The sequence below is a fragment of the Bubalus kerabau genome, chromosome 4 (genome assembly GCF_029407905.1).
Source record: "Bubalus kerabau isolate K-KA32 ecotype Philippines breed swamp buffalo chromosome 4, PCC_UOA_SB_1v2, whole genome shotgun sequence".
NCBI lineage: Eukaryota > Metazoa > Chordata > Mammalia > Artiodactyla > Bovidae > Bubalus > Bubalus kerabau.
In genome coordinates this window covers 120,718,181-120,731,171 of record NC_073627.1, presented here as the reverse complement: position 1 = coordinate 120,731,171, position 12,991 = coordinate 120,718,181, and the positions used below count along the sequence as shown (strand labels likewise).

Genomic DNA, 12,991 nt, shown 5'->3' with positions numbered 1-12,991 from the left:
AGAAGTATGTGTGAAGACTCCTGACCCCAGCCCTCACTCCTGCACACACAGAAAAAAATTGAGAACTTTGGTGAGGTCAGGAAATCTTACGTGAGCAAGTGGGCAAGATGAATCGAAGGAACCTGAGCCAGAACTGTAAACGCGATCTCATTTGTACTCATAGCCTTAAGAAGCCTGGGAAAATTTTAGTTGCAGAGAAATAAGTTGAAAAGTTTGACAGAAACCTACAACAATAGTGACAAGCAGGCCAAAACCAAGAATGAACTGGATTTTTTTTTTTTTTAAGTCCTAAGGAAAAAAGTCCCTCCAAAAAGAAAGAAAGGCAAATTAAATCTGCTGGCACTGTGTTATGAAATGGTTGACCAGGATGAAAAACATAATAAATAGAAAAACAAAAACATGGTTTCAGAAAGAAGCTGCATGGGCCAAAAAGAAAGCTCAGCTGTGACCCAGTTGCTGTAGGAAGAGAAAACGAGTCAGCCCTTGCTCTTCCTTAGCTTGTCAATCCTGACTGAAGCCTGATCCTAAGGCAGGTTCTAAACACACAATGGATTGGTTCTCGGATAGAATGAGAAGGAAAAATACTGGAAACTTGGCCTGGGGAGGAACTAGGAGCCAATATACCAACCAGAAACTCAGTCCTAGCCAATGGCCCTGAAGCTTCTTATCCCTAATCAATGGCACATGTATTCTGATGGAGAAGCAGACATATCCTGATAGGCATGTGAACCCTGATAGAAAGCAACATATACCCTGATAGCATGAACACTTAGGTAAATTGAACTATTATTCTTGAATACTTGTATCCTATGGGAGGATTATACTTCCTTATGTCATTGATGTCAGGCCAGTCCATGAGATTTCCTCCAGCCAATGAAGCATAAGCAGAAGTAGCATGTGTTATTTCCAGACAGTCACTTTGGACCCAGTGTGTGTCATTTCTCCTTTTTCTCAACCACAAGACTGGCAATGTTCCAGACAGAGGCTGTTCGCAGGGTAAATACCATATGAACAAAGCTTCACTGACTTGTAATGAATGTGAAGTGTAATGAGAAATCTTGGTGTTAGAAACCATTGGGATGGGGCAGAGGATCTATTTGTTACTGCAGCATAACCTAGCTTCTTCTGACACACCCTGCAAGATCAATAGCTTTGGTAATGAGAATAGAGCATTTCTGGTCACCAGGGAGAATCTACAGGTTTCAGGAGTTGGCAGTGAAAGAGTATTATGGGAAAAACCAGGGCAATCCCCATAAGTGCAGGATCCAAGATAAGATATACACGAGACCTGGCTGGAGAGAGCAAAACATAAGAAATCCCCTGGAATAGCAAGTATATTATTAATTGCTACTCCAACTGAAAATGCAAAGAACCACTAACTTCCAATAAAATAGAGATTATTTTAATGAAAAGGATTTGAGGGGATTTTGACATTTTTTTCTTTTTGTATTTGAGTTAGATTTTGAGTCCAAAGGTAAAGTGAGGCTCAAACTGAATGAATTGAGAAAGACAATCAAAGGGTGACAAATACACATGTACCCCTGAAACCACAGTTGGTTTTGGATATAGTCTTGAGTACAGATCTACTGCAGACCCACATTCTTCTTCTGCCTCTGTTATAAACTCCATCTCTAGCCCCCTATTAAATAAATTCTTCATTGCAGCCTTGCTTTGCTTTATGCAAGTCTCTGTCTGGGGACAGGAAATCTGCTCCTGAAACTTTGCTTGGGGGCAAGGGTATTTCCCCAGGCACACATTTCCCTTCTGTTGTCTGTCTGCCTGCTGGATTCTCAGTGTTCCACATCAGAATGCTTCTAGGTTCACTGCCCTCTTGTGAAGGTATCAGTACCATTTGGAATCTTCTCAGCTCCTACCCTTGCTGGCTTTTTGTCTGGAATAGAACAGAGATTGTTGGGACCCTAGGTCACCATTCTCTGCTTGCCAGCCTGAAACTCTGCAGCCATCTTTTAGTTAGTCAATCTGCCCCTGGTCCTGCTGTGTGAGTAACTCCTGTGCCCAGCTCTTCTCCCCTGCTGCTGAGCTGTACTCATCTCATATGGGCACATAAAAAATCAGAGTGACAGCTGGTGTGAACGAAGGGACACTCAGCCTTCAAAATGACCACAACTATTTTTCATGAGTGATCCAAAACAATAAGAAAGATGCCACCAGGTGGGTTTTGTAAGCAAGCTCAAAAATGTAACTAAAAAATGTAACTCCAAGATGGAGAAGATCCAACCTGACAGGTGTAAGAAATGGACCTGTGGTGTGATTTGTTTGACCACAGAAACCAACTGTCGACAATATTACAGTTGCTAAAAAAGTTTTAAGGAAAGGAGTTATTGATCTTCCTCTAAATTGTTTTTGCCTGTCTATATCTGGAGGAGGCTGTGGACTGTGGCTTGTCAGGTTGAGGTTGATCCAGGATGGCTGGATTAAAACTTTAACTTGAGCAATGTTGTGAAATTCATAGAAAATTGGATGAACTATTCAAGATTAAAGGAAACGAAAGAGTCAGGAAAATCAAATGCAATGTGAGATCTTTTATTTGATCATAGGTTGAAAAAAAAAGCTGAAAAGGCATTATTTGAATAATAGGGAAATCTTACATGGTCTATATATGACATTATTAAATTTATTAAATTGCTGTTAATTTTCTTTCTTTTTTTTTTGTTATTTTTTTTTGTTAATTTTCTTAAGTGAGTGATTTTGAAGAAAATGTCCTTACTCTTAGGAGATTGTCATGCTAAAATTGACATTGTCATACTAAAATACTTAACCATAAAGTAATATGATGTTTCTAGCTTTCTTTCAAATAGTTCAGGAAAAATAAGAACTACACATATATAAAATTGAGATGAAGGATACATAGGTGGATATTGTATAGGTCTTTCAACTTTTCTGCAGGTTTGAAAATTTTAAAGAGGAAATTTTACCCTGAGAAACCAAGATAAGAGGCAATTTGGGGTTTTAAAAGATAAAGAATCAAAGAAGCCAAGATTTCTGTGTTCAATTATATGAAGAACTAACTCAGAGGAAAAGAATGGGACTTCTGCAGAAAGTCTCCAGAGAGCAGAGGTAGGATCTAGGCATGGGAGAGATCAGAAAGTAGACTTTGGCTTGTAATAAAGAAGACTGTGTAGTAAGACTCTCACACCTTGGTTACAGCTAGCTCTAGTAGCAGAGAGAAGGCATAGTTTTAAAAACAAGGATGTGTTTGTCACTTGATATGATCTTTGGATTTTAACTATCAGAAAATGACCAAGCAAAATCATGAGAGCTGCTCAAATTTTAACTCAAGAGCAAGAGAAGACTCCATTCACAGAATAAAAATTTAAAAAGCAGTAAAGAATTTAAAAAGTATTGAATAAGTATCTTCCCCTGTGGTCCAGTGGCTAAGATTCCACAAACCCAGCGCAGAAGCTCTGGATTCGATTCTTGGTCAGGGAACCAGATCCCACATGCCGCAACTAAGAGATCACAGAGGTAACTAAGAGTTCTTATGCTGCAACTAAGACCCAGTGCAGCCAAATAAGTAAGTAAATATTAAAAAGCAAACACACAAGCAAAAAACATTCCTCTGCATGACTCTAGAACCTCCCCTTTCCAGGCCCTAAACATGTATTTTTAAATTATTGAATAGAACTTATTCAAAATACTGAAAGCAACCTATATATGTACTAGATAATACAACCAGTGGTGTAAGAGATGATTCAACCTGATATACAGATGTTTCCCCTTTTGATTTTCTTTTTCATCTCTTCTCAGTAGTCAAGATGAAATGCTCAGTCTTGGAGTTTCATATCTTCAACTTCTCCCCAGAATCTTCAGCAATTTATAATACTTAACTGAAGATTGACTAAAAGTTATTTTTTAATTTAATCTGTATTGATTTTAATGGTTACCTTCTTTTAAAAGCAACTTTCCTGGATTTTCATTACATATTTTTTCATTTTAAATAAATGTATTAAAGTTTGAAAAGTTGAATCAACTAAAAAAATCATACCAAGAACTATACTGATTTGGCAAAAAAAAAAAAAATGTGCAGGGAATATTTCAATGTTTGGAGTTGAGGTAAACATTGGAAGAGGTTTTCTTTCTCTCCTCTGTAATTGAAATGCTAGATGTCAATCACTCCCAAACAAGACTTGTCTTTATGGAGAGCTGCCTCCTTTGACCATGAGCTTCTGAAAGTCTCCAGCTTTGATATGGACAGATGACATCTTTCCCATGCGATAAAGCTATGAAAGTAGTCTGTCTTCCTGGTTTCTTTATTCACTCTCCTGAAACCTCTGCAACTTCCCTTGAATTGCATTTTTTTTCTGCGCTCTGGTCTTCAGCTCTTCTGTTGCTTTCTTTGATGGTTTCTAAGTCTTTGAAGACTTACTAGCAAATATTCTAGTAAGTAATAGTCTAGTAAGAAATGAGAAGACTCAAAGAACTTCTTTGATTTTGGCTTCCTGTCCAGTACATCTAATGCCTTAAGCAATGGTTGAGAGATATTACATAATATGGTGGCACCTACATCAGACTCAGGAACCATTATGATCTTTTCCTTATGCTCATTTGTCCTATTGAAACATATAGATGCAAGACAGATATGTTACTTTCTTTGACCTTCTTCAATGTCCTCTCATGTCTCACTGTATGCTTCAGGCGAGACTTTATCTCCTTTTAATGATTATGACTTCACATAGGCATTTTTCTCTGGTTTAAATATCATATTATCATAAATAGTAGTACCAGTGGGAGTTAAAACAAGCCGAAGTAAACCACTGAACCATCCTGCTTAAGAATATAGTTTCCTTGGTCACAAAAGAATCAAATGGTCTACCCTATACAAATAAATCATTTCCCACTACTGACCATTCAGTAATGAGTGGATGATTATTAATTTCTCTTGAGCATCACAACATAGCATGTCTTTGATTTTTTTTTAAATCAGAGAATGTTCATAAATAAGAAAACAATACCTAATTTTCTTAATTTAAAAATAATAAAATTGAGCATGTTATACCTGCAAATGAAAGAAAGTATTACCTAACAAGGAGAATGCTTACCTGGTAAAACAACAATTTCCCTCTCATTGGATAGGATCTTTACAGATAGTGACTGGACGATCAAATGTTAGCTTTACATTAGTCAAGCAGGATGGTGAAATCATTTATCTTCTCACTAATGCAATATCATATAAAGTTTTATAGCATAAACTAACCTTTTAAACAGAATGTTTGCTTTACTGTATCAAACAACCTAATCAAAGGAAAAAAATAGGAAGTTGAATTGTTATTGTTCAGTTGCTCAGTCGTGTCCGACTCTGTGACCCCATGGACTGCAGCACGCCAGGCTTCCTCTCCTTCATTATCTCCTGGAGTTTGCTCAAACTCATGTCCATCGAGTCAGTTCTAGTTCTGTCAAAATTTAAATCAGACAGTACATATTCTGAGTTATTATCAAGTTGGATTAGTAAAAGCAAATTATTTAAATATTTGTCTGATGAAATCTATTTTTCATATTTATTTTCTCTGAATCTTCCCTGTAAAGTAAAGCTAGTGATATCTCATAAGAATGTGCACCATAACTAGGTAAGTAAAAATTTCAAGGATGCTTAAATAATCCATGAAACATCACCTGCCATACTCAGGCATGTCAAATTCAAACTTTTGTGTATATTAATGATTCATTTTTTACTTATAGTCACTGTATGAAATTTTACCTTCAGCTAAAAATCATAAAATTAGCTCAGAGGAGAAACCAAGATGCCAGAAATGGGATGGATATAAAACTTTCCCTTCAATAATTTGTTTCACTATTTCATGTTAAAGGCTTACAGTGCAGTTGGATAGTTAATTAATTGCTTTGGAATTTCTCACCCAAATGAGTGAAGAAACAGAAGTTTAAGAGTAAACAATTAAAAAAAAAAAAGAGTAAAAAATACTGTTCCTATACTTTATATTGCTTTGTACTTTTTTCAAACCAAATTTTCCAGTGTTGAGGTTTTAAGGACAACCAAACTGATGTTGGTTTAAGGACAACCAAACTGGAGCAAACTCTCTCCAGATTTGCTTCCTAAAGCTCATCTGCTTGCAGCCTATCCCCATTCAAGCTGGTCTCTCATGGTCACATACACACTTAGCATAGCCACTTACAACTCTGTGTAACTTTCTCCCTTGCCAGCAATACATTTCCTCTCCCTTCTACTTAGTCATATTCTGGAGGAAGGAACTGGAGGAAGAGTTGTGGAGGAAGAGTATGGCTCCTCTAATAATCAAAACAGTTCTCTCAATTAAATACTGAGAACCTCTGACATACACACCAAGGAAACCAGAATTAAAAGAGACACGTGTACCCCAATGTTCATTGCAGCACTGTTTATAATAGCCAGGACATGGAAGCAACCTAGATGTCCCTCAGCAGATGAATGGATAAGAAAGCTGTGGTACGTATACACAATGAAATATTACTCAGCCATTAAAAAGAATACATTTGAATCGGTTCTAATGAGGTGGATGAAACTGGAGCCTATTATACAGAGTGAAGTAAGCCAGAAAGAAAAACAGCAATACAGTATACTAACGCATATATATGGAATTTAGAAAGATGGTAATGATAACCCTGTATGCGAGACAGCAAAAGAGACACAGATGTATAGAATAGTCTTTTGGACTCTGTGGGAGAGGGAGAGGGTGGGATGATTTGGGAGAATGGCATTGAAACATGTATAATATCATATAAGAAACGAATCGCCAGTCCAGGTTCGAAGCAGGATACAGGATGCTTGGGGCTGGTGCACTGGGATGACCCAGAGGGATGGTACGGGGAGGGAGGTGGAAGGGAGGTGCAGGATGGGGAACACATGCACACCCGTGGCAGATTCATGTTGATGTATGGCAAAACCAACACAATATTGTAGTTAGCCTCCAATTAAAATAAATAAATTTATATTTTAAAAAAATAAAATAAAAATAAAAACTGAGAACCTGTCACCTCGCAGAACCATCTGGAGACTTACCCAATTAAAAAGTATCAGCTACATCTCCTCTGTGAGATATCATTATGCACATAATACTCATTTATCTTCCTCATACATGAATTCCCTCAAAAGCAAAGACCTTCCACATCTTTGCTAGTACTTGGTACTGTCAGTCTTTTTTATTTTGGCCTTTCTAGTGTAGTGGTATCTCATTATGATTTCAATTTGCATTTCCCTAGTGATTAATAATATTGAGCATCTTGTCATCTGCTTATTTGCAAGTTGTTGTCTCTTCTTTGGTGAAATATTGTTCAAATATTTTGCCCATTTTCTTCTATTGGGTTGTTGTCTTCTTATTACTAAGCTACAAGTTTTTAATAAATACTTTGAATACAGTTCTTTACTAAGTTTACATTTTGCAAATGTTTTCTCCCAGTATATGGTTTGTCAGTTCATCTTCTAAAATGTCCTTTGAAAAACAAGAGTTTTCAATTTTGATGAATGCCAATTTTTTAGTTTTTTCCTTTACGGAGAATGCTTTTGGTGTCATGTCTAAGAAAAATGTTGCCTAACCCAAGAGCACAAAGATTTTCATATTTGTTTACTTCTAGATTTTTGCTTTTAGTTTTTATATTTAGGTCTACAATCTGTCTTGAGTAAGTTTTTGTATATGGCATGAGAAAAAGAACTAGATTTATTTTTTGTGTGCAGGTATGCAATTTTCCCAATGCCATTTGTTAAAAAAGATGATTCTTATCCTATTGGAATTCCTTGGATACTTTATAAAAAATATATTGGAAATATATAGAAAGTTTATTTCTAGGCTCTCTATATTCTGTTCCACTGATTACGCCTTTCCTTATGCTAATACCACATTGTCTTGATTGCCAAAGCTTTACAGTAAGTCTTAAATCAAATAACTATGTCTCTATGACTTTTAGGATCTGCTTGTCAATTTCTAACAACAACAACAAAAAAGCCTGCTGGAATTTTGATAAGAATTGCATTGAACTGATAAGTTAACTTGGAGGGAATTGCCAGCTTAACAATATTAAGTCTTAGCCATCCATGAATGTGAAATAAGTCTCTGTTTATCTATCTTCTTAATTTTTCTCCACAATTATTTATGTGGAAGTGTTAGTTGCTCAGTTGTGTCTGACTCTTTGCGACCTCATGGACTGTAGCCTGCCAAGCTCCTCTGTCCATGGAATTCTCTAGGCAAGGATACCGGAGTGGATTGCCACTCCCTTCTCCAGGGGATCGTCCCAACCCAGGTATCGTCCCAACCCTGGGTCTCCCACATCGCAAGCAGTTTTCCCTATACAAGTCCTGTACTTCTTTCTCAAATATATTTCTAAGTATTTCATATAGTATCAAGAATGAAACTGTTTCCTTAATTTCATTTTTGGATTGTTCATTGTTAGCTTATAGAAATAAAATGGATTTTTGTACATTGATCTTGCATACTGGACCTTGCTAATCTAGATTATTTGTTCTAGTAGGGTTTTTTGGTACATTCCTTAGGGTCTTCTACATACAAGACTATGTCATCACAAGTAAGACAGTTTTATTTCTTTCTTTCCAATCTTTATGCCTCTAGTATCTTTACTTCTTCCCACGCTGGCTAAAATCTCCAATACAATCTTGAATAGAAGTGATAAGAGTGAATATACTTGTCTTATTCCTGATATTACAGGGAAAGAATTCAGTCTTTCACCAAGTATAATATTAATTGTAAGTTTTTCAGAGATATCCTTTATCAGGTTGAGGAAGTTTGTTGAGAGTTTTTATCATAAATAGATATTAAATTTGACCAGATGCTTTTTCTGTATTTATTGACATGATAATATGGTTTCTGTCCATCATTCTATATTAATATTGTCCATTACATTAATTTCAGACATTTAACTGACCTTATATTTAGGATAAACTCTACTTGATCATGGTGTATAATTGATTTGATATGGTGCAGAGACCCATTTACTATTTTGTTAAGAATTCTTCCATCTCTATTCATGAGGAATATTGGTCTTTAGTTTTCTTATATGACTTAAAAGCAATATTATATGTGTGTACCTTAAGGTATAATCTCTCATGAAGTTTACAGTCATGTTGGAAAGTCAGAAATAACAAAAGAATATATATTTTTTACATATACAATTAGAATTTTGATTGCTCTAAAAGAAAGAAGTAACGTTATATGAGTTTTTTAAAGTAACAGGACCAAATGGAGAGGAATAGGGGATATACTTAAAAAGGTATAAGGAAGACCTCTCCAAAGGTGTGATTGACATTCAAGTTGAAACCTAAAGAATGAGCTGGCTGGAAAAAGGGAGAGAGGTTGTGGCAGGTTTCAGGCAGAGGTGACAACAGGTGTAAAGACTACAGTCAGGAAGAACTTTGATTAGAGAAACTGAAAAAGGTATATGTGAGCCACCTAAGAGAATAGAAGAGAAAGACATGAATGACTAATGGACTGAGCGGGGAAAGAGGATATAGGATTGAACGGTAAAATGGTCTGCTTCATATGAAAAGGTGTTGAATTCAGCCTTGAGCAAAATCAAATGCCAATTAAAGAAGCCGAGTAGTTGTTTGGATGGAAAAATTACTATTTCTAATCCTGTTTTCTATCCCTTGGTAGGTTCTTAGTGGCTAAAGATGATGGTACACTCACAAACCTCAAGATCCCTCTGGTTGACTGTGACATCAGGGATCTTCAAACATCTTACACATCAAAACCCAATGAAGAGAAGACTGCCCACTGCAATTTACTAGATTCAGTTCAGTTTAGTTGCTCAGTTGCGTCCGACTCCGCGACCCCATGAACCGCAGCACGCCAGGCCTCCCTGTCCATCACCAACTCCCGGAGTCCACCCAAATTCATGTCCATTGCGTCAGTGATGCCATCCAACCATCTCATCCTCTGTCGTCCTCTTCTTCTCTTGCCCTCAATCTTTCCCAGCATCAGGGTCTTTTCAAATGAGTCAGCTCTTCGCATCAGGTGGCCAAAGTATTGGAGTTTTGGCTTCAACATCAATCCTTCCAATGAACACCCAGGACTGATCTCCTTTAGGATGGACTGGTTGGATCTCCTTGCAGTCCAAGGGACTCTCAAGAGTCTTCTCCAGCACCACAGTTCAAAAGCATCAATTCTTCTGTGCTCAGCTTTCTTTATAGTCCAACTCTCACATCCATACATGACCATTTATGTAAATAGCTCAATGCGATTTTATTCTTTGATGCTTATAAAGATTTTTCTGGCATTCACAGAGTTACATGCCCATTCATCTATCAAAACTGAAAGAGAAATATTACTCAAAAAAGTGTTGAAAGGCACAGGTCTAAAAAAAAAGCAACAGAATAAAACTGAAAAATGGCTCAGTCCTAAACATTCTAAGCATTCTGGGAAGGAAGCATGGGTACACTTTAAAACTTACTGCTGTTCTAATTCTCTGTATATCATATTCATGGCTTTAAAAAAATTACTGATTTCTTTGATGAAGCATTTAGCAAATGAAGAAATAGAATCTTAATTTCAGAATGATTTGATTGCTTCTAATTGCCTGTTGTTTTTTCACATGTCTGAGTTTAACATCACAGAAAGCTATTGAATCATTAGCTCTGGAAACATAAGCCCATCACTTAATCACATAATAAGGGAATCACAAGCATCCAGGACAGCCAAGGAACCTAACCTGGAAGTTCTAAGACTCAACTGGGAGATTCATCTGTCTTCAGGATGCCCTCATGGCTATAATTTTCCAGTCTCATATGAAAATTCATTGCCCCATCCACAATTGAACATTCTAGGGAGTGGAAGCGGAGAAGGCAGTGGCACCCCACTCCAGTCCTCTTGCCTGGAGAATCCCAGGGACAGTGGAGCCTGGTAGGCTGCCGTCTATGGGGTTGCACAGAGTCGGACACGACTGATGTGACTTAGCAGCAGCAGCAGCAGCAGGGAGTGGAAGAAGCTTTGAGTTATATTCACTTTCTGAAACAAGGGACTCTTGAAGGACTTGAGATGGGAGAGAAAGGGCAGGACAAAGTGGCTCTCACTTCCTGAGACATCCACATTCTGCCTATAGAATGTGTATCTCTAAATAAACTTGCTTTCCCTTTACTCTGGCTGGCTCTAGAATCCTTTCCTGCCCTGAGCCAAGGACCCTCACTTGGCGATGTCACTTGGTGGACGGGATATTTCCCTCTACTGCCACAGTCTCAGCTTGCCAGCCTCCTCTCCTCTCTCCCCGCACCTCCTCCCACACAGCAGCAGTACAGGTGCAGCGCAGAGGGAGCCTTCAAGTGACTTGACGGTGTGGTGAGCCCTCTGCTTAAGAACAAAACTGTGGAATAGACCTGCCTTTAGGACTTCCCACTTCTGACTGTCATCCCAAGAAAGTGATTTACTCTCTCTGAGTCTCCATTTCTTTATTTAAAGAATGGAAGAAGTAATCTGAACTTCAAATAGCTGTTCTAAGAAATAAGATGGCATCTATAAAGCACACGGCCTAGTTCTCGGCACATGGTAAGTACACATGAAATGGTAGCTACTAATGTTATTGCCGTTGCTGTTTCTTTCTTTTAAAATAGATGTATATTTGATTTACAGTGTTGTTTTAGTTTCTGATGCATAGCAAAGTGATTCAGTTATAAATGTATGTATATTCTTTTGCAGATTGTTTTCCATTAGAGTTTATTAAAAGATATTGAGTAGCATAGTTTCCTGTGCTATACAATAGGTCCTTGTTGTTTATCTGTTTTATATATAGTAGTTTGTATCTGCTAATCTTAAACTCCTAATTTATTTCCCCCCTTTTCCCCTTTGATAACTGTAAGTTTGTTTTCTATGTCTGTGAGTCTGTTTCCATTTTGTAAGTAAGTTCACTTGTATTATATTTTGGATTCCACATATAAGTAATATCATATGATATTTGTCTTTCTCTGACTTACTTCACTTAGTATGATAATCTCCAGGTCCATTTTTCCTAAGTTCTGCCTGCCAATTGTTCTACAAACCAACCATCAGTGGAAATCTTTGGATCTTATCAGTGGAAGGGAGTTTTAAAATTTTGTTACTCAATCCACTTAATTTACAGGTAAAGAAACTCATCAGTCTATAAAATAGCTAAGAAGACACACACTTGTCCAAGGTTACACTGAATGACAGAGCTGAAGTCTCTTGATTTTCATACCAGAGTTCAATTCTCCTCGAACTGCCCAAGTACTTTGGTTATTGTTCAGTATGTACAGAATTATTCCTCCTGCTTTCATATTTTTCTAATTCTTGCTGTTTAAGTTCTTGCTATCATGTAAGCCTTTGGCTAACCAATATATTCATTTGAAAAAAATCAGAAACCAGTAAAAAATAATTAAATGATGAAAAACCTAATTGGAAGAGAAATATTTTGAAAATGGTCAAAAAGAGTACAAGATAACTAGAAGAACTATATATGCCAAAAGTATTGTAGGAGAATAATGATTTTGTTATAAATGATGATAGTTTTCTTTTTAATTTTCTAAAGAACATTTTTCCAGGAAAAAATGATGTTTGATGCAAAGTTTATTTTTTTAAATATGTTTATTTATTTTAATTGGAGGCTAATTACTTTACAATATTGTATTGGTTTTGCCATACATCAACATGAGTCTGCCACGGGTGTACATGTGTTCCCCATCCTGAACTCCCCTTCCACCTCCCTCCCCGTACCATCCCTTTGGGTCATCCCAGTGCACCAGCCCCAAGCATCATTTGTTTCTTATATGATGTTATACATGTTTCAATGCTATTCTCTCAAATCATCCCACCCTCTCCCTCTCCCACAGAGTCCAAAAGGCTGTTCTATACATCTGTGTCTCTTTTGCTGTCTCACATATAGGGTCATAGTTACCATCTTTCTAAATTCCATATATATGCATTAGTATACTGTATTGCTGTTTTTCCTTCTGGCTTATTTCACTCTGTATAATAGGCTCCAGTTTCATCCACCTCATTAGAACCAATTCAAATGTATTCTTTTT

The 12,991-nt window shown here is 37.0% G+C and overlaps 1 long non-coding RNA gene across 3 annotated transcripts in view; it reads left to right on the top strand.

Moving 5' to 3' along the window:
• Positions 1 to 12,991, top strand: part of LOC129650174 (uncharacterized) — a 129,761-nt gene that overhangs the window by 53,897 nt on the left and 62,873 nt on the right. For 2 of the 3 annotated variants that reach the window (XR_008713648.1, XR_008713649.1), the window contains exon 2: positions 11,412 to 11,498. The exons of the other annotated variant lie outside the window; for it this stretch is intronic. This is a non-coding gene — a long non-coding RNA (uncharacterized LOC129650174). The remainder of the gene's footprint in view (positions 1 to 11,411; positions 11,499 to 12,991) is intronic. 3 annotated transcript variants of the gene reach the window in all.